The sequence below is a fragment of the Lepidochelys olivacea genome, assembly GCF_965140295.1.
Source record: "Lepidochelys olivacea isolate rLepOli2 genome assembly, chromosome: 1".
In the NCBI taxonomy this organism is placed as follows: Eukaryota; Metazoa; Chordata; order Testudines; family Cheloniidae; genus Lepidochelys; species Lepidochelys olivacea.
In genome coordinates, this window is record NC_140411.1 from 10,313,489 (window position 1) to 10,340,550 (window position 27,062).

The 27,062-nt window shown below is 52.7% G+C and overlaps 1 protein-coding gene across 3 annotated transcripts in view; it reads left to right on the forward strand.

Annotated features, from left to right (window-relative positions):
* The window catches only part of ARAP1 (ArfGAP with RhoGAP domain, ankyrin repeat and PH domain 1), a 228,506-nt gene that overhangs the window by 103,316 nt on the left and 98,128 nt on the right, over window positions 1–27,062 (forward strand). The window contains exon 1 of one of the 3 annotated variants that reach the window (XM_084630994.1): window positions 6,459–6,711. The exons of the other annotated variants lie outside the window; for them this stretch is intronic. The gene's annotated coding sequence lies outside the window, so the exon portion shown is untranslated. Of the gene's footprint in view, window positions 1–6,458; window positions 6,712–27,062 lie in introns of those variants that run through there. 3 annotated transcript variants of the gene reach the window in all.

The window sequence follows — 27,062 nt, forward strand, 5'->3', positions numbered from 1 at the left end:
AGCATGACAGGCTGTGGTCTCCGTGCACACAGATGTGAGGCGCTATATAAATCTCAAAGCATGGTCATTGGTAGTGGTTTAGTAGACAGAGACGTGGCCTAGTGATCTGTACACAGGACCTGAGAGGAGGGACTCCGGAGGTATAATCGTTCTAGAAACATGTACAGCTCCTATGACAGGAGCATCTGGGGCTGTTCTGACACTGGCTCCCGACTCCCTAGCGGAGGAGGACTGTGCAGTCCTTTGAACATGAACCAGCACTGAACATTGTCTTGTTACAGTGACTGTTCCCAGGTTCGCTCCTTCCGGGGAGATTTCCTGGGATTTTCAGGAAGTGGCTCACGGGGGAAGAGATGTTGCAGCCATGGCTGCTGCCCTGGGATAGAGTGATTGTCGCTGCCTAGCTCAGTCGTATGCGTCTGACATGATACAGGCATAAAGGTCTTGTCTGTTTTATTTGGTGTAATGCTGCTCTCTAGTGCTGAATTCGTGCAACCGATGCCTCTGATTTGGGGCATGAAAATGACATGCTAGAACAGTTGAAAGAACAGGAGGACTTGTGGCACCTTAGAGACTAACCAATTTATTTGAGCATAAGCTTTCGTGAGCTACAGCTCACTTCATCGGGTGCTGTAGCTCACGAAAGCTCATGCTCAAATAAATTGGTTAGTCTCTAAGGTGCCACAAGTACTCCTGTTCTTTTTGCGAATACAGACTAACACGGCTGTTACTCTAGAACAGTTGAGTGTTCTGCAAACATTTTTGGAGGATAGTTTTATATCTTGTAGAGAATTGAAAGTAAATGCAAAGGGGAACTGCCAGCAAAATCAAGCTGATCCTTCCAGCAAGAGGAGCTGTCTGTAACTACTGACCTGCCTGAGAGGCGCTCAACTTTTCCCTATAAGTCAGCCGCAGAGAGGCATTCTGTATCTATCTAGGTAGCTGTATGGTCCACATCACCATAGCATGCGAGCGCTGAACAATCAGTCATTGCTAGATTTTACGCTCACAAGTACTGCCTCTGTGGGGAATTGAGGCACAGGGCAGATTAAGTGATTTGCCTGAAGTCTCTCTCTGTCTCTCTCACACACACACACACGCTTAGCACCAGTTCTTTGGTATCATTGATCCATGTTTTACTCTTACTTCTAGTGTAAACGTAAGGGAGTCCTGAAAATTTTGGACTTCAAATAAGAGGGCATCAACCCGAAAACGCTGAGAAGCACTGCTCTGGATCATGTTTCCTCACCATCAGCTCGTGTCTCAGTGCCTCTGTGAAATTAGCCATAAACAACGGTGAAACTGGCTGTGATCCCACTGACACAAACGCGCAAAGCAGCTCCCAGAGTACCGATAGTGACAAGCACATAGGATGTGTAAGATTCCCTCCTTCACTGTGAAATGTCACAGTGTGTACTTACTGAGCAAGGGTCTCTGGTCTGTGTTATGCAGAGAAACTCTTTTTAAAAAGTTAATATATTAGTAGGAAACGAAAAAAAATTGTCAACTAAAACCCGACAGAGCAGAGAGGTTTGTGGGGCAACACCTGGGGGGTTGAGAAGGCGAGGAGGAAATGATTGAGAACCTTCAGGACGGCCCTGTCGTGACTGTGCGAATGGTGATGGTGAGCAAAGAATTAAACAAGATATATTAATAATTCTTATGTGCATAGTCCTTGTTCGGTTCCGTCTGTCTAGCTACCTTCACGCACGCCCGCCTGCCTATTTGTCACTGTAATATTGGAGTGCCTGCCACATCAATAGAGACGTCCTTGGCGGACTCTGTGAAGTCTCTGGCTCTTCTCTCTGTTCGGGGTCAAGACTCTGGCTGGGGTTTTTGTTTTGATTTTTTTCATATGCTGCATGGGTGTGAGGCAGGATTTCTTCTGTATCTATCTTGCAGGTTCCTCTTAGTTCTTCTTCGAGTGCTTGTTCATGGCCATTCCAATCAGGTGTGTGCACGCCGCATGCATAGCAGGAAGATTTTTCCCCTAGCAGCATCCGGAGGGTCGGCCTAGGCGCCCCTCTGGAGTTGTGCCTTCATGGCGCGCAATATAGGGCCCTGCCGACCCGCCATCCCCTTGGTTCCTTTTTACCTCCTGTGACGGCTAGCTGGAACTTCCCTCGCTCTTGCTTCTGCAAGCGCCTTTAGCAGTGTGCTGTTGTGTTTTGTATATAGTTCATAGTTTTTGTCTTAAGTTCATAGTAGTAGTAGACTAAGTTTTTACTGTGGGGGTTACTCCCCCCCCCGCCGCCGGGGCATGCCTCAGCTGCTGGGGTTCAAACCGTGTGAAGTCTGCGGAAAGTTGATGCCAAAAAGTGACCCGCACACTTCTAGTTTGTAGTGCCTTGGTGAGAGTCACAAGGACAAGTGCCGCGTTTGTAAAGGGTTTTGGCTAAGGACCCGTAAGGATCGCTTGCAGAGACTCAGGCTTATCCTCATGGAGGCAGCCCGCCGCCTGCAATCCGACCCCGGGCCGGCGGAGGCCGTGCTGAGTCCCTCCTCCTCCGTGCGCAGCGCCCTGATGCTGACGGCGTGCAAGGCGGCTCCTATAACGGAGACTAAGGACTCCCAGCACCGACATGGCACCGAACATAAGACTTCTGGTAGGCGCCGTTCTGTATCCCCGGTGCCCCAGAAGAAAAAGAGCCCAGAGAGGGGGCGCTCTCCCCCTCCTGTGCCTCAAGAGACAGCGGCAGCCTCCTTCGGGCCCGGCAGCTCCCAGGGGCTCGTCAACTCCTGCCCCGCAAGGGGTCCAGTCGAGTCTGGTCCACTACTGTTCTACGGACCATCATGGCCGGGACATTCAACTCCCCTCCACTTCGGAGACATGTGAGGCGGTGCAGGACCGTAGTCACCTGATGGCTCCGCCTTCTCCAAGGAGGGACGAGGCACCGGTGTTAGCCAGGCTGCCTAGTCCATCTAGGGGCTAGCCGGCGATGATGTCACGCTGCTCCCCATCTCTGGCACCGGCCACCCATGGGGGGGAACCGCATCGGTCCCCAGAGGCTCGGCACTGCTCTTCGGCACCACTGAGTACTGCTCCTCTGTGGTCTTCTTTTTCAGAGTCTGAGGCGGAGTCCTGTCATTTGGATAGGTCCAGCAGCAGGAGGTTTAGATCTAGGCGACACTGCCAGCCTCCTCCGGCGCTGTGGCCACCTCAATGGCAACCACCAGCTCAACAAATAGACCCTGTTCGCCACGTAACGTAACAGGAAGTCTCAGCAGTCCTGCTCCTTCCTGAGTCACAGCCCGGGCTTCATTGTGGATGCGTTCCTCCTCCCAGGGGGAGGGCGTCTCCTAAACGCGTTCCTGCCCGTCCCTTTCGTTCACAAGGTGCTCCTCAAGATCCGCAGGGACCAAGCTCTGTGATATGGATAGCTCCAGTCTGGCCCTTCCAGCACTGGTACACATCACTCCTGGAAATGTCCGTGGAAACCCCGGTCACCCTGCTACTCTTCCCGGACCCAATAACCCAGCAACATGGCCGCCTCCAACATCCGAATCTCGAGTCGCTCCACCTCGCGGCATGGAAGCTCCATGGCTGAACCCAGTGGAGCTCTCTTGCTCTGATCAAGTCAGACAAGTTCTCGTCGGCAGCAGGAAACCCTCTACGAGAGCTACCTATCTTGCCAAGTGTAAGAAATTTTCAGTCTGGTCGGCTCAGCATCACTCATTCCTGACGCTCGCCTCTGTGCCACGAATACTGTACTATCTTCTCCACTAAATAATGGAAAAGGGCCCATATTTGGCAGGCTCCAGCGTACAGGAGAAGGCGGTTATCCAAGGGAACATGAATAGTTCAGGGTTTCAGTAAAGGGAATTTCACTGGCAAATGCTGAGCACTGAGTTGGGAGAGATCTAAATTCGGGTCTTGTTCTGGGGGGTTTCTCTGGAGAGCACAGGTTCTTCTATAAACAGAGTAAACCCAACAGCGACGGCAGCAACATGATGATGAAAAGCCTGATCCTGCGAGGTGCTGGGGCCCTGCTGAAGTCCGTGGCCATTGAGGGTGCTCAGCATCTCACAGGATGAGGCCCCAGGATAGCTTTAACAGTTAGGTAGGGCTTTTTCTCTGAGGTGCTTCGCAAACATCAGTTAATTCTCATCATACCCCGGAGGCGGGTATGCCACGTCTGTGTGTTTTGGGGACTGTTTTCCCCCCTTTGTTGCCTTTGCAAATAGCATGTGTATGTGTGATATTGAATTCACACAGACACTGAGACAGAACTGGCCATAGCTTAGACATCTAAGGGCTCAGTCCTCACTCCACCGACTACACATGCTTCCAAAACTCATAGAATCATAGAATATCAGGGTTGGAAGGGACCCCAGAAGGTCATCTAGTCCAACCCCCTGCTCAAAGCAGGACCAATTCCCAGTTAAATCATCCCAGCCAGGGCTTTGTCAAGCCTGACCTTAAAAACCTCTAAGGAAGGAGATTCCACCACCTCCCTAGGTAACGCATTCCAGTGTTTCACCACCCTCTTAGTGAAAAAGTTTTTCCTAATATCCAACCTAAACCTTCCCCACTGCAACTTGAGACCATTACTCCTCGTTCTGTCATCTGCTACCATTGAGAACAGTCTAGAGCCATCCTCTTTGGAACCCCCTTTCAGGTAGTTGAAAGCAGCTATCAAATCCCCCCTCATTCTTCTCTTCTGCAGGCTAAACAATCCCAGCTCCCTCAGCCTCTCCTCATAACTCATGTGTTCCAGACCCCTAATCATTTTTGTTGCCCTTCGCTGGACTCTCTCCAATTTATCCACATCCTTCTTGTAGTGTGGGGCCCAAAACTGGACACAGTTACAGAAAAATCAGATTAGATGTTCTCCAGGAATTTGCTCAGTTTAAATGACTGCAGCTGCATCTGTATCATTACATCTGATGTAATACAGCAGTGACCAAGCCCCTGGATACATCTCCAAATAATGGGAGGGTCCGGATGCCTCTGGGCCCTGATCTTCCTGCAGGGGCTGAGTGCATTTTGGTGATCTGGTTGTTACTTTTTCCAGTTACCCTATTTCCTATTTCAGAGTAGCAGCCGTGTTAGTCTGTATCCGCAAAAAGAAAAGGAGGACTTGTGGCACCTTAGAGACGAACCAATTTATTTGAGCCTAGGCTTTCGTGAGCTACAACTCACGTCTCACGAAAGCTTATGCTCAAATAAATTGGTTCGTCTCTAAGGTGCCACAAGTCCTCCTTTTCTTTTTGCCTATTTCCTACTGTAGCCAGTGATATTAATGTGATTCACATGCCCAGCCCTGTGCCCCAAACACACAGAGAGTCAGAGGGCTCGAGTCTCTTCTGCCCTTGCCCCGTTCGTTGTTGTGCAAGTTGGACCGAGCTTGATCCTTTTTTGCAGAGGTGTAAATGACTGCCCAGGATAGCAAGGGAGTGGAGAGTGTGACATCCCAGTAGATGAGGCTGTTCCCTTGATGTCACTAACGAGGTGATGCCCCAGAATGGTGGTGTGCAGCTGGAGGGTCCATCTCTTGGAGGAGAGGTGGAATTGAAGGGCTGGCTCACATGTGCTTATTAAAAAGCTGCGGAACGCTGAACGGCAGCAAGGAACTCCATCGTAGTGTCCTGCAAAAATCCCTAATTGGGTAGCTACATTCTGCCTACATCAGCTCCCCCTGTGGCTGCGATGGACAAGCTATTCTTCTTCACTTCCTGTCCTAAACCGTTTGTAGTGGGCTTGCGTGGTACCAAATAAAGGGCATGAAAATTCCACCCAGCCCTTCATCTGTAGGACACGTTCTCTGGGCGGCAGGGGACCCAAATGACTGAATTCTGCAGAATCTACGGTTTCGTTTATGACCAAAAAGGAAGTTTCGAACCCTCAGGCTCGCAGGGACAGCTAAGGACTGTTCTAAATAGGAATGGTTGCGTTCTTGTCTTTCAGCACCTGCCGGCAAACCACTCCGCTGCTGTTCATAGATATCCCAAGCTATGAATGAAACTAACCAGCCTCTCCCTGCTGCTTTTCACCCACAGCAGTGAAAGTAGCAGGAATCATGCCGGTCTTATAGCATCCCAGGCAGGGCGGGAGGACAACCCCTGCCCTTTGAGTTATCCACAAGAAGCGAATCTGGGGGATATAGTTACTCCGTTAATCACTACCTCTGGATTTCCCGGTGCCCCTTGTATCTGTCCTTCAGCTTGGCCTGGGACTGGCTGTGTTCGTGTGTCATTGTACAGTGCTGAATAAATAAATACCGATAAGATAGATGGCCCTTTAAATTCAGGGAGTGTGAGGGGGAGCTAGTAATATAAATCTTGGTCTGTTGTGCTTCTTGGCAGCCATGGTAACCTCCCTTTATGCTGTGTGGTTGGTGGTGAGCAGCCGGCAGCGCAAGGTCTGGGAGGTGTCACTTTTTGGGGGTGAGAGGAGGAAGTATTAGCCCCAGTGAATTCTGGGTGGCGTTTTTTTTTCTTCTTGCTTTGGTGGGCCTGCTCTTTCAGGAAGTATTGTGCAGCTCAGAGAGAAGGTCAGCCCAGAGAAAGAGAGCGAGGCTGTGGGGTGTGTGTGTATGTGCCGGACGACTTTCTGGACAGGCAGTGCCTTGTGTGAAGTTTGCAGAGGGAGCGCGAGGGGGGGCAGGTTTCTTGCAGAGTCTCCAGATGGAAGTATAAAAGCGCATTGTGCTGTGTTTTCCCGGCTGTATCCCAGAGACAGGGATGAGAATCTCACCGCTGCCTTCCCAGGTGAGGACTCAGGTTTGAATTTTGGATGATGAAATGCAGGGTTTGTAAAATTAGCAGCTGAGAGACCGGCTGGTGGGGGTGGGGGAGGTGCATTCTGCGTTTCAACAAGCTTTCTTTCCATTTCCTTATCCACACAGTAATTTCTCTCTCTCTTTCTGTCTCACTTTCTCATCATCTTTCTGCCAGTGGGTTGTTTTGCTGATCTTATCTACAGCTATTTTAAATCCTTAGTGGATGAATAATAGCAAAAGTGTTGGGGAAAAGTATCTGTGGAAGGATTAAACTGCATAAGAACCTCCAAAGAGCCGTACTGGGTCAGACCAGTGGTCCATCTAGCCCAGTATCCTGTCTCTGACGGTGGGCCGTGCTAGATGCTTCAGAGGGAATGAACAGAACAGGGCGATTTTCGAGTGATCCATCTCCTGTCGTTCAGTCCCATCTTCTGGCATGCAGAGCCCGGGGTTGCGTCCCTGACCATCTTAGCTAATAGTCATTGATGGACCAATCCTCTATGAATTTATCTAATTCCATTTTGAACCCACTTATGCTTTTGGTGACGATACTACAATGTACTGGTTAGAATTTGACCCCAACAACGTCACTTTGAAGCAACTGGTCACTATCAGAGACAGGAGACTGGGCTAGAGGGACCACGGGTCTGGTCCTGTAAGGCTGCTGCCTCCTGGGGAAATGATAGATTACCGATTGCTTTTAGGTCGCTCTGAGATCAGGCATGTTCATTCCTCGTTGAGGTTGTGTCCATATGCTAGACACCATGGTGTCTTTGCTCATGGCTGGGGACAGAAAGAGTGGAATTGCTAGGCAGAACTCCTCTGGGTATGTCTTACCATCCTCTAAAGGAATTGGGTAACTTCAGAGGATCCCATCTGTGGAAAGGAATTGATTAAATTCCACAAGTCATTGGTTTCCATGTGTCTCGCCACCCAAATCACGTTAGACAGCAACAGGGCCTGGTTCTGAGCTGCCATTTGGATCTGTCACTGGCCAGAGAGACCCTCGGCAGGGGGACCGGCAGCACCCATCCCATTGCTCTGGGCTTCCTTTGCTGCAGATGTATGGTTGTTTTAAGACAGAAGTTCTCAAACTGTCAGACAGGACCCCAAAGTGGCTTAGACTTACTGGGACCTGGGGCTGAAGCCCGAGTCCCACTGCCCAGGGCCGAAGCCAAGCCCGAGGGCTTCAGCCCTGAGTGGCGGGGCTCGGGTTACAGGCCCCTTGCCTGGGGCTGAAGCCCTTGCACTTTGCCCCCCCCACCCGGAGCGGTGGGGCTCGGGCTTTGGCCCTCCTGTGGTCGTGTAGTAATTTTTGTTGTCAGAAGGGGGTCGCGGTGCCAGGAAGTGTGAGAACCTGTTTTAAGAACATGCACAGTGTTTCTGGGTTCTTTCCAAGCCGCCCGGTCAGTCTCCTCATGCCATTATCTTCTCCCCTAGCGCGGCGGGAGGCCCGGGGCTATAAGAAGAGGGTTAACAGGATTCTTGCTCTGAGCAGGGAGGCAGATGTGCGAGAACAAAGGGAGCCCTGTTCTGGGCTGCAGAGCCAGCCAGGCCATGTCTGGGGCCTTTCTGCGCTGGTGCTCTCTCTGCTGCGTTGCCATCGCGCTGCGTTGCTTTCCCGTCCTTGGCTCGATCTGCTTCTTGCAGCCTCTGCTGGAGGTGAGCTGACCTGTGACGTTCTCGGTGGTTTCATCTGGTGGCAAAAAAGGGGGAAGAGGACAAGCGTCTGTTCTCCAGGAATTTGCTCAGTTTAAATGACTGCAGCTGCTGATACTGGCTGGTAACATGTGCCAGTGGTGATGGCCGCTCCTGGGCGCTGCGATTGTGAGTGCGTCGGAAATACTGGTAGATGGGATGATCGCAAAGGGCCAAACCTCCAGCCTGTGCCGAGGGCAGTCTGCTGGGTGGCTCTGTGACTGCTCCCACCTTGGGGCCCCGCTGCCATCTGTGCAGGGAGCCCCAAGGAGCTGTGCTCTGCCGCCCTGACTGGATGCATTCCTCTACACTTCCCCATGCCCAGTTCCCCCATGCCACAGGGGCTGTGTCTGTCTCCAACAGGCTAAATGTGCATTCCATTGTCAAACTGAATGTGGGAAGGCAGCCAGCAGCTACTTCCCTTTATCAGCCCCGTCCTGAGCACAAGACCCTGTGCGTCTCCCCAGAATCAGCTGAGATCACCAACAGCCCAGGCCCGCGGCTGCCAGAATGCTCTAGGCCTTGGTGATGCCAGGAAACACGCAACCATTGCCCCAGGGCTCGGCAGAGGACAGGTTTTCAGTCCTCCTGGCGACAGCGATGGGCTGCCTAGACTTGTCCCTATCAGGGTGGTATTGACCAGCAGGAAGCCGGCTTGTTGTCCTGGATTTGCGTCTGATGATCAAATGGAGGGATTTTAATGGTAGCGTGGACAGACACCTGTACTTTAAAAATGCAGTAGCCCAGCCGTAGAGTAACGGCCCAGTCCTGGGCCGGGTTCTGATCTCACACCAGTGGGAAACAGGAGTATGTGAGATCAGAATCAGGCCCATTATGTGTTTAGAGCAAGGACTCCTGGGACCTATTCCCAGCTGTATTGCAGACTGATTCAGACCTCAGGCCAGTCGCTTAACCCTTTGTCGCCCTCTTTCCCCCATCTGTAAAACGGGCTTGCTGTTACCTCGCCTTAGTATAGTATCTCCTCACTTAACATCGTCCCAGTTAACGTTGTTTCGTTGTTACGTTGCTGATCAATTAGGGACCATGCTCGTTTAAAGTTGCACAATGCTCCCTTCTAACGTTTGGCAGCCGCCTGCTTTGTCCACTGCTTGCAGGAAGAGCAGCCTGGTGGGGCTTGGTACCAGGGTGGGCCGGCAGCCCCCCTATCAGCTCCCCCGTCCCCTAAGTTTCCTTTGCGGCAGCCGCCCAGCTGTCTACCAATTGCCAACAGCTCATCTGTCCCGCCCCGCACTGCCATGGAGCTGCTCCCCGAGCCTCCTGCTTGCTGTGCAGAGGTGGGGGAGAGGGGTGCTAATGTCAGGGTGTCCCCACCGCCCCCGCTCCTTTACCCCATCTCCACAAAGCAGGGTGGATGACAGGGCTCAGGACAGAGGGAGCTTGCAGCCAGCCGCTGCTGTCTCAACTTGCTGATCTACTTAAAAAGACAGGTTTCAGAGTAGCTGCTGTGTTACTCTGTATTTGCAAAAAGAAAAGGAGTACAAGTGGATGAAGTGAGCTGTAGCTCTCAAAAGCTTATGCTCAAATAAATTTGTTTGTCTCTAAGGTGCCACAAGTCCTCCTTTTTTAAAAAAGACAATGTATTTAGAGTGGGGTCAGTGTACTTAAAGGGGCAATGCATCTCACACACACACACTCTCTCTCTCTGCCATGCAGTCGCTCCTCCCTCCATTCCTGCTGCGTTGTGTTAACCCTTGAGGGCTCAGCCGAGGGCTAGTTCATCATTTAGCAGCAAGGCATTCCCTGGGAAATATCCCACCCTCTGACTCCACCACCTCTACCAAGCTTCACCATCATCATCGCTGTGTACAGTAATAAATTGTTTGTTTAAAACTTACACTGTGTGTGTGTGTATAAAATATAGTCTTTTGTCTGGTGAAAAAAATTTCCCTGGAGCCTAATCCCCCCAGGTACATTAATTCTTATGGGGAAATTGGATTCACTTAACATCGTTTTGCTTAAAGTAGCATTTTTCGGGAGCACAACATTAAGCGAGGAGTTACTGTGTAGCGCCTTTGCAGTTAGGAATGAATTAACATCTCGAGAGGCAGGTGATTATTATTACGCCCTTCGTACAGCTGGGGAAGCAGAGAGGAGAGGACTTGCCCAAGATCAGACTGGGAGCTTGAGGAAGAGCCACAGACAGGACATAGGTTTCTCAGCCCACTGCAGCCAGTGTCTTTCTAATGTTTCTGATGGGAGGGAGAAGGTGGTTGTAGGAGACTTAATGAATCTGATGTTTGTGAAGTGCCTTGGAAGGAAGATGCTGTAGAAACGCAAAGGGGCATTTATTATTAATAGGCGCTGGGCAGGGGCTGAGCTCCCATAGGGCCGGCTGTCTTGGACCCTGCCTCATTGTGTGTCTCTGGTCTCCTGGGGCTACATGCAGGGATGGCGATTTGTATGGGCCCCTGGTGCCCGGGCTCCAGCAAATTCAGGGCCCCAGGGGCCCAGTTCCACTAATGTTAAGGGCCAGGTCTCTCCGCTGGCCCCGCCTGCTGCCCCCATGTGTCTCCCCCGAGCATCCCCTGGCCCCGCGTGCCTCCCCTGAGCATCCTTACCTCACCTGCGCCCTGGCAGTGGGCGGCTGCTCTGTGCTGCACGCCCTCGCCAGTCGCTGCTGGCTAAGGGAGTGGTGCCGGTGGCAGGCTGACTGCTGAGCCGGAGGAGGGGAGGAGGCGTAGCGGCACGACAGCCCCCCCCCCCCACCCCACCCCCCGGCAGGCGACTCTGAGGGGGCTTATCCTGTCTGGACCTCCTGAGCAGCAGCCTGGGGCTTGGGTGAGTGTCATACCAGGGGGGAGAGGGAGGAGAGTGGGGGCTCCTCCCCCGGAGCTCACAGCTGCCAGCGGGGAGAGGGCTGTGGGGAGTCCTCCTCTCTAGCCCCAGCCCCGCAGCTGCCTGCCGCCTGCACCCCCAGCCAGAGCCCTCACCCTGCCCCCACCCCCGACCCCAGCCCTCTGCCCCAGCCCTGAGCCTGCACCGTGAACCCCTTATCCCCCGCCCCATTCTTTGCTTAGGAGTTGTCATTTCTTTCCTTTGTTTTTATATGTGGTTCTTAGGGGTGCATTGCTGTGGGTGCTAGACTGACTTGCAGGCTTTGTCTGCACACGGTTATTTTACACCAACATAGTTGCATCTGTGCAAGCTCCTAGTGTAGACATTCCATGCTCGGTTAACCATGACTTGTGCTGGAATAGTTTATCTCAGTGTGAAACCCCAGTGTGGACAAGCCCTTAATAAGGTGACCACTCCACTTTATCTAAAAAATTAGTTTTATAAAAACAAACCCTTAAGACCCACAGAAAAATGTTCCCTCTGTTATTCTTTTAAATTTGATTGAAAACACTGGTTTTACAGGAAGGACAAATTTCCATCAAGTGTTCGCAACCTGAATGTTACCGCACTGAGAACTTGGAAGCACCTTAATGGATTTTCATTGTCCAAGATAAGAGATGCGCAGACTGTGAGAGAGTCATAAATAGGTCCAGAAACACCTGTTTACAATATCTGGCTTTCAGCCTGGCCATGTCCCCAATAACAGAGTTTCGCCTTTACCTCCCTGTGCAAATTAATGCAGATTTACCCTTTTAGATTCCTTTCATCTTGGTTATGAGGCTGAAATATTTGTATAATAGTTAAAAACACAAATCCAGTTAAATTAGCGTACATCCCCAGTCGTAATGCTCTGCACAGCCATGTCAGTAATCCAGTTCTGCCTGTTCTCCAGCCTGGTAGAGGAAAGGAATGTCTTAACCCTCATCCCCAGCCCCAACCCAGAGCTCACACTCCCAGCCAGAGCCCTCACCCGCCCGCACCTCACCCTCTGCCCCAGCCCTGAGTCCCCTCCTGCACTGTGAACTCCTCATCCCCGGCCCCATCCCGCAGCCTGAGCCCCTCCCACACCCCAAACCCCTCATCCCCAGCCCCCCCCCCCAGAGCCTTCACCCCCAACCAGAGCCCTCATCTCCCCACACCCCAACCCACTGCCCCAGCCCTGAGTCCCCTCATGCACTGTGAACCCCTCATCCCCAGCCCCACCCCGCAGCCCTCACCCCTGCACTCCAACCCTCTGCCCCCTCCCACACTCCAAACCCCTCAGCCCCACCCCATTAATTTTGTGTAATAATAATCAACAATGGAGAAATTCTTAATTACCCAGAGAAAAAGAACAAAAAGGTAATTGATCAAGTGGTGGCCTGAGTTCGACACCCAGCTTGCAAACTGAAGTTATACAAAAGAAAGATGTGCAAATCTAAAAGATAAGAAAAGGAGTTTTCATCAGTCTTGGCTATCAAGATTTACGAGATTGGAGTACAATAGCGAATTGGACAGAGCTTTTTGCTTTTGTGGGTTATTGATCCAAGAGTGCTGGATTGTTTCCGTATTCAAAAGAGTATTAATAAAGTTGATATTCTTAGTTAAATAATTTTTTTTCTTACAATAGTGATATTGTGCAATATAGGGAAACTGTTAAACGCGTACTGTTTCCAGTCCATTTTTACATTGTTTTAAAAAATATATATCGGCTTACAAGGAAGGTGGGGGGTGTGGAGGGAGGCGGGAAGGGGGGCTTGGACCCGTTCTGGGCACCACCAAAAATTATACTCACGCTTCCATTCTCCTGTCTAACCCCCACCTCTCCGATAGGAGCAGCTTTCCTTTCTCTGTGAAGCAGAAAGTGTCTGGTCTATGGGGTTTTTTGGTTGCAGCATCACCATTAAAACAGCCTCCTGAAGGTCTCGTGAGCTGGCTGCCTGATGGTTTTTTTCACCTTTGCGGTGAGGGTGGGCCAGTAGATCTTGTGTCTGGGCTTGTAAATGTTCATGATGATTTGGCAAGGCTGCGTACAAGGGTAGCTGTGGGGTGATGCTCTCTCTTGGTGCCCCCCCCGAGAAATTCACTCTGTTTACCCGTAAGAAGATTTGTTTTCCAGCTTGTCAGTGTCTCAGAATCCTGCCTCCTGAGCTCTCAAGCTGGGTAATTTCTGTCTCCTGCCTCACAATCAGGAATAGGCATCCCGTGTTTGGGATTTCACCGCTGCCGACCCAGGAAGAATAGAATCCCGTTTGCTCTCTTGTGTCTCTGCCGGCTCTCCAGAGCGAAGGGGACCGGCCACGCAGTTGTGCCAGTTTAGCCGGCAGACGCGAGTCGGGGGGCTCAGAGGGGACCGATGTAAGAAGGGGCCGTTTCCACAGTCACATCTCTGACAATACCCACACTTTCTAGGCCTGCACTGCTGGTTGCAAATGCTTTGTCCCTGCTCTGTGGTCCCTTGAGAGGAAGTCCATGTGGCTCGCTCCCCAGAGTCCATTGCCCTGCAGGCTGCAGCTGACGAGCTGCAGTCCCTGCTCTGTGTTAGCAGGAGCCAGACTTCTTCACAGCGATTCTGATTGATTTATTGCTTTCCCGCTCTACAAACCCAGCCAGTGGAAAGGAGATGGTGCTAAGGGTGGTCCGGATCCTGAGCAACTCAGCGTTTGCTCAGTCCTTCCTTGGCCCCAGCTCCCACTTCGCTGACGTAAGGTCGGGGTAAACAGGCTCTAGCCCTGGAAGAAGAGATGACCCTTGGACGGTGCCCCAACGGCCTGGGTGTTTGGGCTGTTTTGGATCAAAGGCGAGGAGCCCCTCCCGGAGAAGGCCTGGCCTCGGCCTCCTCTTTGTAAGCCAAGGAGGATCCGGCTAGAGCAGCGTGGCTGGGCCTGTGGGAAGAAGGTCTCTAAGGAGGCAGGTCCCAGGCCCTTGAGAGTGGGGCAAGGACATCCCTGGTGTACATACTTCAGCTGAAGTCAGCTGAGTTACACCAGAGCTGGATTTGGCCTCCTGCCTCTGGGTCAGAGAGCACTGTGCACTGCCTCTCAAATTCACCCCCATCAGTGGTGTTGCACCCACTCGTCGCAGGGATGGATTTGGCCCTGGCACCATTTGTTTAGGGCTTGATCCTTGGGTCACCTGGTGCCTTGCTCGCCAATAGACTCAGTGGGGCAACTGGTGGACAGGGCACCGCGGGGGGTGGGGGGGTGGAAAGGGGCAAAGCCCCATCCCCCGCTCCTGGCACAGTTGGTAAAATGGAGGCCCGGGCTGGTGGGGCTGCTGCTCCTGCCTTAGGTGCAGCGCCGTGCCCAGCCGGCAGGTCTCCTGCCCCTGCCCATGGAGCCGTGGTTCTCAATCGGGGGTTCTGGGCGCCCGGGGGGCCATGAGCAGGTTTCAGGGGGTCTGCCAAGCAGGGCCAGGGTTAGACTCACTGGGGCCCCGGGCAGAAAGGCGAAGCCCCACAGCACGGGGCTGAACCCCAGGGCCCTGAGCCCCGCCACCTGGGGCTGAAGCCAAAGCCTGAGCAATGTAGCTCTGCGGGGGCCCCTGTGGTGTGGGGCCCCGGGCAATTGCCCTGCTTGCTTCCCCCTAATGCCGTGGTTCTCAAACTTTTGTACCGGTGACCCCTTTCACATAGCAAGCCTCTGAGTGCAATCTCCGTGCCCCTTATGAATTAAAAACACGTTTTATGTGTTTAACGCCATTATAAATGCTGGAGGCAAAGTGGGGTTTGGGGTGGAGGCTGACAGCTTGCGACCCCCGATGTAATAACCTCGTGACCCCCCGAGGGGTCCCAACCCCCCAGTTTGAGAACCCTGCTCTAACGCCAGCCCTGAGAAAACCAGCTGTTGGGCGCAGGGGGGCCGTGGAGCTTTTATTGCATGTCGGGGGGCCTCAGAAAGAAAAGGTTTGGGAACCCCTGCCCTAGAGGACAGCAGCAGTGGAGGACCTCAGGCTCCTACTGCTGCCGGCTGGCAGGGGCGTGCTGCCTCTGTGGGGCTCCCCACATGCTGCCTGTAGGGGAGGGGGGTTGCCGTGGAGCTGGCTCTGGGGGTGCCGTGGGGGAGGGGGGTTGCCATGGAGCTGGCTCTGGGGGTGCCTGTAGGGGAGGGGGTTGCCGTGGAGCTGGCTCTGGGGGTGCCAGTAGGGGAGGGGGGTTGCCGTGGAGCTGGCTCTGGGGGTGCCTGTAGGGGAGGGGGGTTGCCGTGGAGCTGGCTCTGGGGGTGCCAGTAGGGGAGGGGGGTTGCCGTGGAGCTGGCTCTGGGGGTGCCTGTAGGGGAGGGGGTTGCCGTGGAGCTGGCTCTGGGGGTGCCGTGGGGGAGGGGGGTTGCCGTGGAGCTGGCTCTGGGGGTGCCTTTAGGGGAGTGGGGTTGCCGTGGAGCTGGCTCTGGGGGTGCCTGTAGGGGAGGGGGTTGCCGTGGAGCTGGCTCTGGGGGTGCCGTGGGGGAGGGGGGTTGCCGTGGAGCTGGCTCTGGGGGTGCCGTGGGGGTTGCCGTGGAGCTGGCTCTGGGGGTGCCAGTAGGGGAGGGGGGTTGCCGTGGAGCTGGCTCTGGGGGTGCCTGTAGGGGAGGGGGGTTGCCGTGGAGCTGGCTCTGGGGGTGCCGTGGGGGAGGGGGGCTGCCGTGGAGCTGGCTCTGGGGGTGCCGTGGGGGAGGGGGGTTGCCGTGGAGCTGGCTCTGGGGGTGCCGTGGAGCTGGCTCTGGGGGTGCCGTGGGGGAGGGGGGCTGCCGTGGAGCTGGCTCTGGGGCTGCTGGTTCTGAGGAGGAGGCACCATGGTGGTGCCCTGGGGAATGGTGTTGCCACTGCCAGGTGGTTTTTACTGTGTTCCCTGTGCAGGCCCCACCCAGGAGCCTGATCTGCCCTCTCCGTCTCCTCGTCGTACCCGGTCTGTCTGCTTCTCTTTTTGCAGTGCCTGGGTGCATCGCACTGCCCCTTCCCCCTTCCCTCTGTATGCAAGCGTCTGGCTGTGTGCTTGTCTGCCCCGTTAGCAAGCACTTCCTCTCTGCCCCCCCACGTTTGCTGGGCTGAGGCTGGTAGCAGGACCACGCTTCACCTCCTTCGAACCTAACCAGACTTCAACGTCAGCTTTACGAAGACGAAATGTCGTTGCCCTAATGTCAAAGCGTGATTCGGCAGGACTGACCTTTGCCCTTCTGCTGTGGTTTGCAGCCACCCACCTCCCATTTCTGACCCCTTCCTTCCTTCCCCTGGGGCTTGCCGTTGAGCAGCCCACAGAGAAGGTGCTACATCTCATGCTTGTGGTCAGCTACTCCCATCAGCTGCTGAAGGCTGGGAGGCATTCAGCATCAAGGAGACTGCATTTCAACAGCTGCAGGTGTCTTACACTCCCCGTGATGGCTAGCGGTAGAATTCAGGGCCTGGCTGAGGTCCAGCACCTGCACCTCGGAGGGATTCAGGGAGGCTTTTGAGAGAGGTGAGTTAATGACTGGTGCTAATGCAGCTGGTAGTTGGATGTGGACTAAGGTGAGATCCTGGTCAGAGCGAGCCCACGCAGGGGACCTGAGACGCCGCAGGACACAGCTGGCTGACTTGATGGCCTAAGGGAGTATTATGGGTTGGAGGAGGGAAATAATCGATCTGGGAAAAAGCCCACTGGGCTGGGAGGAAGAGTCTATGGGGGAGGGCAGACGCAAATGAGAAGGAAGTGTCCTTTTCCCCTAGGAGACCCTGAGGATTTGGTGGTTCTAGGCTCCAGTGATGTAGTATCCTGCTGTTTATGGAGTAGGGGGAAGGTGAGCAATGGGCAAGCCACAGAAGGTTGGGCGGGTTGGTTCAGATAAAGGTTTGGATTCTTCTCCAAGCCACTCTAAGAATCTGGCCCACAGAACAGCACCTTTCATCTGGGAGTGCTTCACTAACTCCATACAGACAGCACCCTGGGAGTCCAGCTGCCTCTAGGGTGGAGGGCAGCAGCTAGCCAGCCCGGGCGCAGTTCAGCGGTGGGAAAAAAGGGATGTTTTGGCCATGAGCAAAACATTAGCCAAGTGCTTGTGATTATGCTGACTTCGGGTGGCTGACCACAGTGGCACAGAGTTACTCTGTTAGCTCCGGTGGAAAAGGCTGGTACTTTCAGTGCTGAAGGCTCAGGACCATGGTGTTTGCATGCATATGTGGCCACAGCTTGTTATGCAAGGATGCTGAGGCCAACCTCCTAGTCTTACGAAAGGTGCTCTGCATGTCCAAGCAGCGCAGCCAGAAGCTCAAGTTGGAAAGTCCCCACCTGTGGAAAGCTCCATGGAATTCACTGCAGCCACCTCCCAGAGCCGGAGGGCTGGAATGAGCCAGCCAGCCTCTTCAGCTCGGCTTCCAAGGAGCGAGAGTATTTTAAACCTGATGCTTAACCAACTACGCCATCCCCCTGGCTTGCCCCACTAAACCGTCCTTCCGGGCAGTGACTGCAGGGTTCACAGCAGAACTTGTGATGTTTTTCTCCCTTTGACCTCGATGGCCTTCAGAGAAGCTGTGGTGGAAGAACTAGTCAGCCTGTACTGTGTTTAAAGGGACACTATCACAGAGCATAGACATAGCATCTCAACTGTCTGAGGACTGTTAGCGTCTAGTTAGGAATGCAGCCAGTACAGATCATGATCATTATCATTATCATTGATCTGTGATCCCTGCCAGCAGGTGCAGCTATGAAGAGGACAGGCCATTTTAAAAAAAAGTCTGAAAAGTTCTTAAAACCACTTTGAATATAATGCTGAATAAAAATGACATTCCCTGCATTGCAATTTACCGATTTCTGGATGAAAAGACCAGAGTTTGGAATTTCAGCCCTATTAATCTCCTGGCAAAACACCACGGAATCACTTGGCACCAGCCAACTCCACCTCTATTAACAATGACCTGTGGGAAGGAAATTATTTTAATTGGGTGTGTGGCCTTTGACATGGCCTTTTATGTGAAACTCCAAGTCTAGATCTAGTCTTTTAAGGCAGAAGTTGCCAAATGAAGATTTAAAAACTCATCAACTAAAACACAATGCCTGTCCCCTGCAAACTAAGGCTATGTCTGCAAACAGCCTGCAGAAGCGAGCCTCCCAGCCCCGGCTGTCAAACTCCGGCTTCCGGGGCTTGCAGTGGTGCTCTAAAAATATTTGTACAGACAGTGCCTTGAAGTTGCAGCATTGAAGTGTGGGGTGATCTTTGTGAATCCCACACGGGTGGTCTTGTAATGAAGCAACAGTCACTCATTAGGATAAATTGTTTGCCTGGAGTAAAAACTCCTTCCCAGTCCCAGCCCAGTGATCCACTCCATTCTGCTTGTGGCACTTGATCTTGCTCTTCTTGAAACAAACAGCGGTCTGTCCAGGGACATCAATGTGTGTTGGATTTGGCCCTGGTGGCCCTGAAGTCAAACTGAGTTTTGCCATTGATTCAGTGTGCCCAGGCTTTCACCCCAGATTTTCACAAGTGCTCACCACCTATAGTGACACCGATGGGCAGCCTGTCCCCAAATCCCAGGTTCCAGTGTGCCTCCAAAACCCAGCGCGAGTTCAATGTGCTGAGCACTTCTACTAATCTTTGGGGGCTGAGTTCATTAAGAACAGTCTGGCCCAGGGGAGCAAGAACAGCTATAATTAAGCAACTAACCCTGAATATCCTGGTAAGAAATCTTGGGGTTTGCCAGTTGGAAAAGAACAATACCAGGAGGACAATAATAGTATTTGGTTTGAATTTACTAGGAGGGCATTGTGAATGTCCTTACTCGGTTGTCATTCAAGCAATATGCCGAGTGACATTATCTCCTGAGTGAGAATCACATATGAATTGAGTATAAAACTGCAGGCATTTGCCAGTGTTACTGACTTCTCCCAAGGTCAGTGTCTGTCCCCACTGGTACACAGAAGGCAGAACTTACTTAACCGTGGGAAGAGAAAGGCAAAGATAGAAATGATGATTTCTCCCTAGCCACGGAGCAAGTGGAAAGTGTGGTGTAAATTCCCCACTGGTGGGATCTTGTTTCTCCCCGTGTCAGGGCTTTGTGGAAGTGCATGGATCGTAGGTCGTTATCTGGACAGGGGGATGGAGGCCTGCAGTTGAAATGACAGCCACCCTCAAGGGAGATAAGGAAATGGAGGAGTTCGTTTCTGACGAAAGATGGACTGAACGAGATAAGCCTGTGGTATCTCAGCTAATGATGACTAAGGGAGAATGCCTCTGTAAATGCAGTTTTATTGGCAGTGTAGTTTGACAAAGTCCATGGCAGCTGGTACGGCTGCACTTCATTGCTTAGACACTGTGGTGAGGCATGCTCTGGAGACACATGGACAGGGAACAAGTAGGAATAGTAGGAGCAAAGGCAATTCTGTATGAGCCTCAGAATGCTTTGGACCAAGGCCTCCCTTAGGGGAATGGCAGGAATCTCCTGACCTGAACTGGACAAAGGAGCCCTGCTGCAGGAGAAGTTCCCAGAGCCTCCCACCGGAGTCTTTCCACCTTAGCAGTCCTGAGAAGCTTCGCTGCAGTGCAGGGTCATGGCTCTGCAGATGAAGGCTGGGCGCTGTGGGGCGAAGGGGGGACACTGGGCTAGGAGTCAGGAGACCTGGGGTCTATTCTCAGCTCTGCCATTGGCCTGCTGAGTGACCTTGGGCCAGTCATCTCCCTTCCTCGTGCCTCAGTTTCCTCTCCCACCCTTCGTCTTGTCTGTTCAGACTGTGAGCTCTTTGGATCTCTTGCTATGTGCGTGTACCAAGCCCCACACAACGGGGTCCTGATCTCAGTTGGGGTCTCTAGGCGCCACTGTCATGTAACTGAATGTAATAATGTTGCTGCGGTGGGACTGTGTGCAATGCAGAGAGCACTGGACCGATGTGCGCGTGTTGTGTGGACGTACAGGCTGTGGTAGAGAGAGCGAGCCTGGAGCACTGGGCCTGGTGCGAGACCAGAGGCTGTGAACCAAAGTCAGGCCAAGTATCAAACAGATGCCCTCAAGTTCACTGTCTGGTACATGAGCTTGGCAAAGTTGTTGCTAGCGTACTAGGCACTAGATAGTTACCTAAATATATTCCAGTCTAGTCCAAGATAAGATGGTTTGACAAACAATGAACAGGGATGTTTTGTCCAAGATATCAGGAACAAGGGGAGGTAACAAACAGGTGTCGTGAAATATGTGTGGTGGTGCGTAAGTTGTGTATTCTAGCTGTTTGTCTCTGCCTATAAATGTCTCGACTTAACCCTTTGTGTGGCCGAGGGGACAGCAGAGACTCCTGCTGCTGCCTGAGCCACTTCGTGCCAAGGGGCACTCATGTCTTAGCACATCTGTACCCACAGAGCCAGGGCGCTGGCATCCTAGGGCAATTAACCTAGCTGAGTGCCTTTGTCGTCCTTTATGAGACGCAGCGAGGTCTGCCGAATGAGCTGGCTGCCTTATTTGCTGTTAATAATAATAACGTTGGGGCTCCACAGGCTGAGGCAATGGCATTCCAGCCTTCAGCACTTGACAGCATGGGGGAGTACCACTGAAGTCTGCTGAACCAGCTGTCTGCACAGAGCTGGACAGCACACGGCGCAAACCCACACACACAAGCCACCCGGCAACACAGTCCCACGCCGTTCTCTTGTGGCTTTCCTTTCTTTCCCCAGATGTAGGGCAGGGCCATGAGCCTGGAGGGGAGGAACGTATGCATCCCTGGGGCCAGGCCCCACACCCGATGGCAAGGTGGCAGCCTCCAGGCCAGCCCAGGATTGCAAAAGCCATTTGAGCCTCATCCTGCTCCCAGTGCAGTCCATGGAAGGTTTGCTGGCTAGGGCTCGTTATTCAGGAGTGCAGGAATCCAAGACTGCCCTGTGGGAGCCCACGCAGCGCAGAGGAGATCAGCAAAGCACCCAGTCATGTGTCTCGCTTCTACACCTCAGTCCCTCCGGTAGGGGACGCAACAAGGAGAATAGAGGAGGCTAGATCCCAAGGCAGGAGGAAATCTCCATCTGCTCAGCCCCCCGGACAGCTCGGTCTGTGGCATCCCTGAGCTGCAGATGTCACTTCAGTAGTGCAGTCGCAGTGGTGGGGGTTGATTGGTAATTGGGTGGGGTTAGGTGCCATGTGGCGTTTGTATGTCTTACAGCCGGGTTGCCTTATTTCTGTGTTATCTGTTGTCTGTTCCAGCGCCCAGGGGCCCCAGGGATACCCCTCATAGGGTGGCCAGATAGCAAGGGTGAAAAATTGGGACAGGGGGTGGGCGGTAATTGTCACCCATATAAGACAAAGCCCCAAATATCAGGACTGTCCCTATAAAATCGGGACATCTGGTCACCCTGACCCTTTGTTAGTTTTGCCTGTCATGCGCTTTGTTTCACTTGTAGCGGATGTGGGCATTACAGATGCCTATGGACAGATTTTCCCCTATTTGCGCCCCAGAAATAAGTGGCCAGATTTCCCTAAGAGCTCAACGTGTTGGGTGAACACGGGGTGTGGCGCTCTTGTGAAATCCTGCCCATAAGGGGTCTCAGTGGGAGTGGCTAGGTGCTCAGCACTTGCAATCCTGTCCCATCAAGCGGGACTGAGCACATTATACACAGGGGTGTCTCCTCGGGATGCACCGGGCCCTGGGCTGGGTTCTGAGCAGGTGTGGAATGGGAGAGTGATTATTTCCTTTTAACCTTTAAATCTAGTGCATCTAGTGCTCCAAGCGCTGGCCTGTGAGCCTGGCGCTCCTCCATTCAAATCAGACATTGGCGCAGACTTTCTCTGAAACTCTGGGCAAGCCACTTGATCGCCCCCAGCCTCAGTTTCCCCAGTGTTAAAATGGGGATGATGGTGCTGGCAGGGGTATCAGGAGGGTTAATTAGCTGGTGTTCATCTGGTGATTTGAGGACGTGATGCTAAGATGCTTTGTGGAGCCCCCCCGCTCCGTGGCTATGGCACACAATTGGGCAGTCCTGGTTCCATCCCGCAAAGGAGGGTGGGGGTGCTCTTACACCCTAGCCTGGTCCACTGCAGTCAGCTCTGCCTTTAACTCGGTGCTGGGCTCAGCACCCCCGGATTCACTAAGCCCCTGCTTTGCCGGAGGACAGCAGCAACGGGGTCCTGGTGGTGCAGAGAGCGGCTCCGTTGCTTTGGGGGTGAGGGGCTCTTTGCAGCGCTCGTCCTGAAGTGCAGGGCAATGTGCCCCCGGGGCTCCGCTCTGCCTTCTGCACCAACTGTCTTGCCAGTCTGTGGCTGTTTGCGGGCTTGTTTCTATAGAAATGGCTGCGAAGAAGTGAGGTCACTCCGTCCGGTCTGATTATTCCCCCAGACCTCCTCCCACCCACTCCCGCACCAAGTAAACAGAGCTACCCAGTCTGCTCTGCTGTATGTGCTGAGCAGGTGTGAACCGGAGGGAGAGGCCCTGCGCCAAACCCCAGCACTGGACACCCCAGGACTCTGTGGCAGCTTGGATCTGGATTCACTCTGGGTCGGGCCCTTGTGTGTAGCCCTGACTGAAAGGTACTGGACGGTCCTTCTCACAGTTACTGCATCAGAGTCCCTACATGTCCCTGCTGTCTGTTTGGGCATGTCACTGGTATCCCAGTGCCTCTGAAATGCCCCAGACCAGTCAGCCCGAATGGTGAAGCCAGACATCCCGAGTCCAGCCAATTGTTAAATGGAGTGGGGACATGAATGCTGGATGCAGAACCATGAGAGCAGAGGCATCGGGCCTGGCTTGTAGGGCATCTTCCCTTCACAAGGTTGACAGGCCAGGACTTTCTAAAGTGACTAGTGATCTGGGATGTCCAACTCAGGACACCTTCAAGGGGCCCGATTCTCAGAAAGGGCTGAGCACCTGCCTTCTGGATCTTGCCCTGACAGAGGGAGGACTGAGCCCTTTAGATGCTCTCTAACTATTCCGACTAGTAAACACTTACAAAGGGTGTGTCATGTCCCCATCTACTGCCTGGGCTACACAGAGGATAGCAGCCTACTACTACTGCCAGCCAATGGAGTTATTCCTTTCATTCCAATGATAGAAGTTCATGATGTTCTCCCACTTTCCCTATTCTCGCTACAGACGCCATGTAAACTGCAGGGCCTCAGGATTTCCATACAGCTGTTGGAACCCAGAAGCAATTAGCTTAATAGATTTATACTTTCTCCCCCGCCCCCCGCCTCCTCCTGGTAAATTATAGAACCTAAAAGTGACGGCCCTGGCTGCGGCTCCGTTCCCAAGCTGCAGCCACAGGCTTGGCCCCCTTACCCCTGTCTGCGACCCCCTCTCCCCCGGAGCCGTGGCCCCACTCCTGACCCCAGCTCTGACCCCGAAAAGTTTGGGGATCATTGACGTATGCATAGTGATATAGTTGTTAATGACACAATCACATCCAATTTTTCACACTGGACCCCAGGCCTCATTCAGTGCATGGGACGCGTCTGCACCGGGGCTGAATCAGGGTTGTGTAGTGAAGGAGGCTGTTGTCTGTAGGATCCCTGTCTCATTTGCTGCAGGAGTTTGACAATGTCTAGTGAATGAGGGAGGGGCTGCAGGAAGAGAATGGGTGGACCTGTGGCCAAGGAAATTGAATGTTGCCCTGGAGAACTGGATTCTCTGCTTGCTTCTGTCGGAACTCCTGCTTGATGCTGGATAAATCACTGAAACCACAGTGCTCAGAGTTGGCCACTAATTGTGTCTTCCTCATTTTCTGGCTTCCCAACCTACGACACCGGGGAACAGATTTGAAGAAGCGCTGAGCACTCACAGCTGCAACTCATGTTGACTGGAGTTGAGCTCTGGGCATATAATGTGCCATAAAAATGCTAAGAGAGATGAGGTGCGTGAGATAACCTCTTTTATTGGACCAATTTCTGTTGGTGAGTGCTCTGAAAAATCAGGGTCTAAGTGTCTCAAATTAGTTGTCACTGTTGATAATTGTAGCCTTAATCTCTCTCTGCCTCAGCTCCCTATCTGTAAACTAGATATAAGAATATCCCCTGCACAGAGATAAATCCATGAATGTTTGTGACGCTGTCACGGAGTCCCCGGGCGATGCTCTGGACCTGCTCCCTACGACGCCAGTCAGGACTCTGGGGAAGTCTCCTCTCTGGGAGCAGACTGTCTGCAGGACACACAGCTCACATGGCTTCCACCTTCCTGGGTCTGACCTCGGAGCATTCAGCATCCTCTGCCCCTCCGTGCGCTTCCCACAGACAGTCCGCCCAGGTGGGCTCCCTGGGAAGCCAGAGGGCCCTGCAACCCAACTCTGCAGTCAGACGGGACTCTCAGCCAGCCAGTAAAACAGAGGTTTATTAGACGACAGGAACATGGTCTAAAACAGAGCTTGTAGGTACAGAGAACAGGACTCCTCTGCCGGGTCCATTTTGGGGGGCAGTGAACCAGATAACCACATCTGCACTTCACTCCTCCTCCCCAGTCAGCCCCAAACTGAAACTCTCTCCAGCTCCTCCTCCTCTGGGCTTTGTCCCTTTCCTGGGCCAGGAGGTCAACTGATTACTTTGTTCTCCAACCCCTTTAGCTCTCACCTTGCAGGGAGGAAGGGCCCAGGCCATCAGTTGCCAGGAAACAGGATGTCGGCCATTCTCTGTGTCCAGACCCCTGCACACACCTGCCCCCTAGGACTCTGCAATGATCATACACCCTTATCCCACCACCTAGATACTTAAGAACTGCACAGGGGAAACTGAGGCACCCTCACACTATTCAGAGGAAACATTAAGAACAGTCCTGCTTCATCACAGACGCACTCAAACATGACGGGGAGAGCACCATAGAAATGCCCAGCAGGAAATTAATCATTCTGTAGGCCATGTAGGATTTGGATGGCGTGTGGTAAATACAGCCTGGGCCATGTACTGAATGAGAAGGATAAAAAGAAATGCTGAATAACTACTCATTCGCTGAAGGAGGTGGCAGTCCTATGGAAAATATAGTGTGGGAACTTGTAAATAAAGCCCACAAGGGAGCTGAAATAAGGTTGCACGGGCAACTTTAATGCTCGTTTTCCATTACTTCTAAGTGTTTGACTGTGCAACCTGAATTTTGGATGTAATTAGTACTTGTTAGTACGGCTAGACTCTGCACACCCATGCTGAGAGACACTCCCTGACCTGCTGAAGAGCTTACAGTCTAAGTAGACAAGAGCAACAAAGGGTGGGAGAAGGAAGTGGCATTAGCCCCACTTGACTGATGGGGCACTCGGCCCACAGAGGTTAAGTTGCTTGGCCAAGGTCATCCAAGGGACCTGTCTGAGTACTGGGAGTTGCACCTGGTTGTTCTAAGTCCCAGGCCAGGACCTTAACCACCAAGCCACCGCCACCCTCCTTCCTGTGACATGTCATTATTGGCTTGTCCTTTAGACCAAGCCCTGTGGGGTGCTAGATACTTTCCAGACATTTGGAAAAGGAGGAGTTCACAGGCACTGGGGCTTCTCCTGGGAGATATTCCACAGCCGCCTCCGGATTGGGAAGCTTTCCACAAAAACAAAGGAAAACAGACTCAGATCTCTTATTTTTGTGCCCAAGTAACTTCCCCTCTTTCCTGTCCTTAGCAAATCTTTACTGTAAACATTCTGTGCATTGCCCATCTGGTGGTGCTTGTTTGGGAGGCGGGAAATGACTGAAAAGTAGCAACGGGGAGGCAGCTGTGGCTGAATTCTAGTTCCCAAGAGGTTCGGAGTTCAATGCAACCGAAGAGAAAGGTGCTGGGAAAGAGTGTCTCTTTGGGGCTTGTTGCATGCCCTCGGCCAGATTTTCGGAGGTGCTGAGCAACTGTCACCCCAAACGACTTCAGCTTTGCTCTGCACCTCTGCAATTCAGGCTGTGGGTGGCACTGTCTTTCCACTATATTGTTTGTTCATTAGCCCAAGAGAACCTGAATTGCTCACTACCAATCATAAATCATTGCCCTCACATAGCAGCTTTCAGCTGAGAATCTCCAAAGATTTGTCAGTTAATTCTCCCCCCAAGAGGTGGGTAAATGGCACTATCCATATTTTGCAGATGGTGAACAAGGAAGTACCTCTTCCTATAACACAAGAACCAGGGGTCACCCAATGAAATGGACAGGCAGGAGGTCTACAACAAACCAGAGGAAGTATTTCTTTACACAATGCACAGTCAACCTGTGGAACTCATTGCCAGGGGATGTTGTGAAGGCCAAAACTATAACTGCGTTCAGAAAAGAACTAGATAAGTTCTTGGAGGCTAGGTCCATCAATGGCTATTAGCTAAGATGGTCAGGGATGAAAACCCTGTGCTCTGGGTGTTCCTAAGTCTCTGACTGCCAGGAGCTGGGACTGGACGACAGGGGATGGCTCACTCGAAATTGCCCTGCTCTGTTCATTCCCTCTGAAGCGTCTGGCACCAGACACTGTCAGAAGATAGGATACTGGCCTAGGTGGACCATGGGTCTGACCCAGCATGGCCATTCTGATGTTCTTATGTGGAAGCTGAGTCATGGGGAGAATGCGGCCAACATTTTTGAGTTGGGTGCCTAAAACCAGGCCCCTGAATTCATCTGTAGGCACCTAAATACAAATGGCCTGTTTCTCAGAGGTGCTGGGTGTCTGCCGTTCCTGCTGATTCCAGTGGGGAGTTGTTGGAGCTGAGCACTTTGGAAAATACAGCCACCGATGTAGGGACCAATCTAAGGATTTGGATGTCTGTCATTAGGCACCTGAGGATGAAAATGCTCACGTTCGTGGCTTGCCCGAAGTCCCACTGAATCAGGAAGAGATTCCTGACCCCTGAACTGTAGCCTCGTGGAAGGCCATGCTCCTGTTAAATAGCAGGCAGGAAGAGGAGGTTGCATATTTGGGATGCCATTTTAAGAACTTACAGTCTGGACCCAGCACTTGCTTT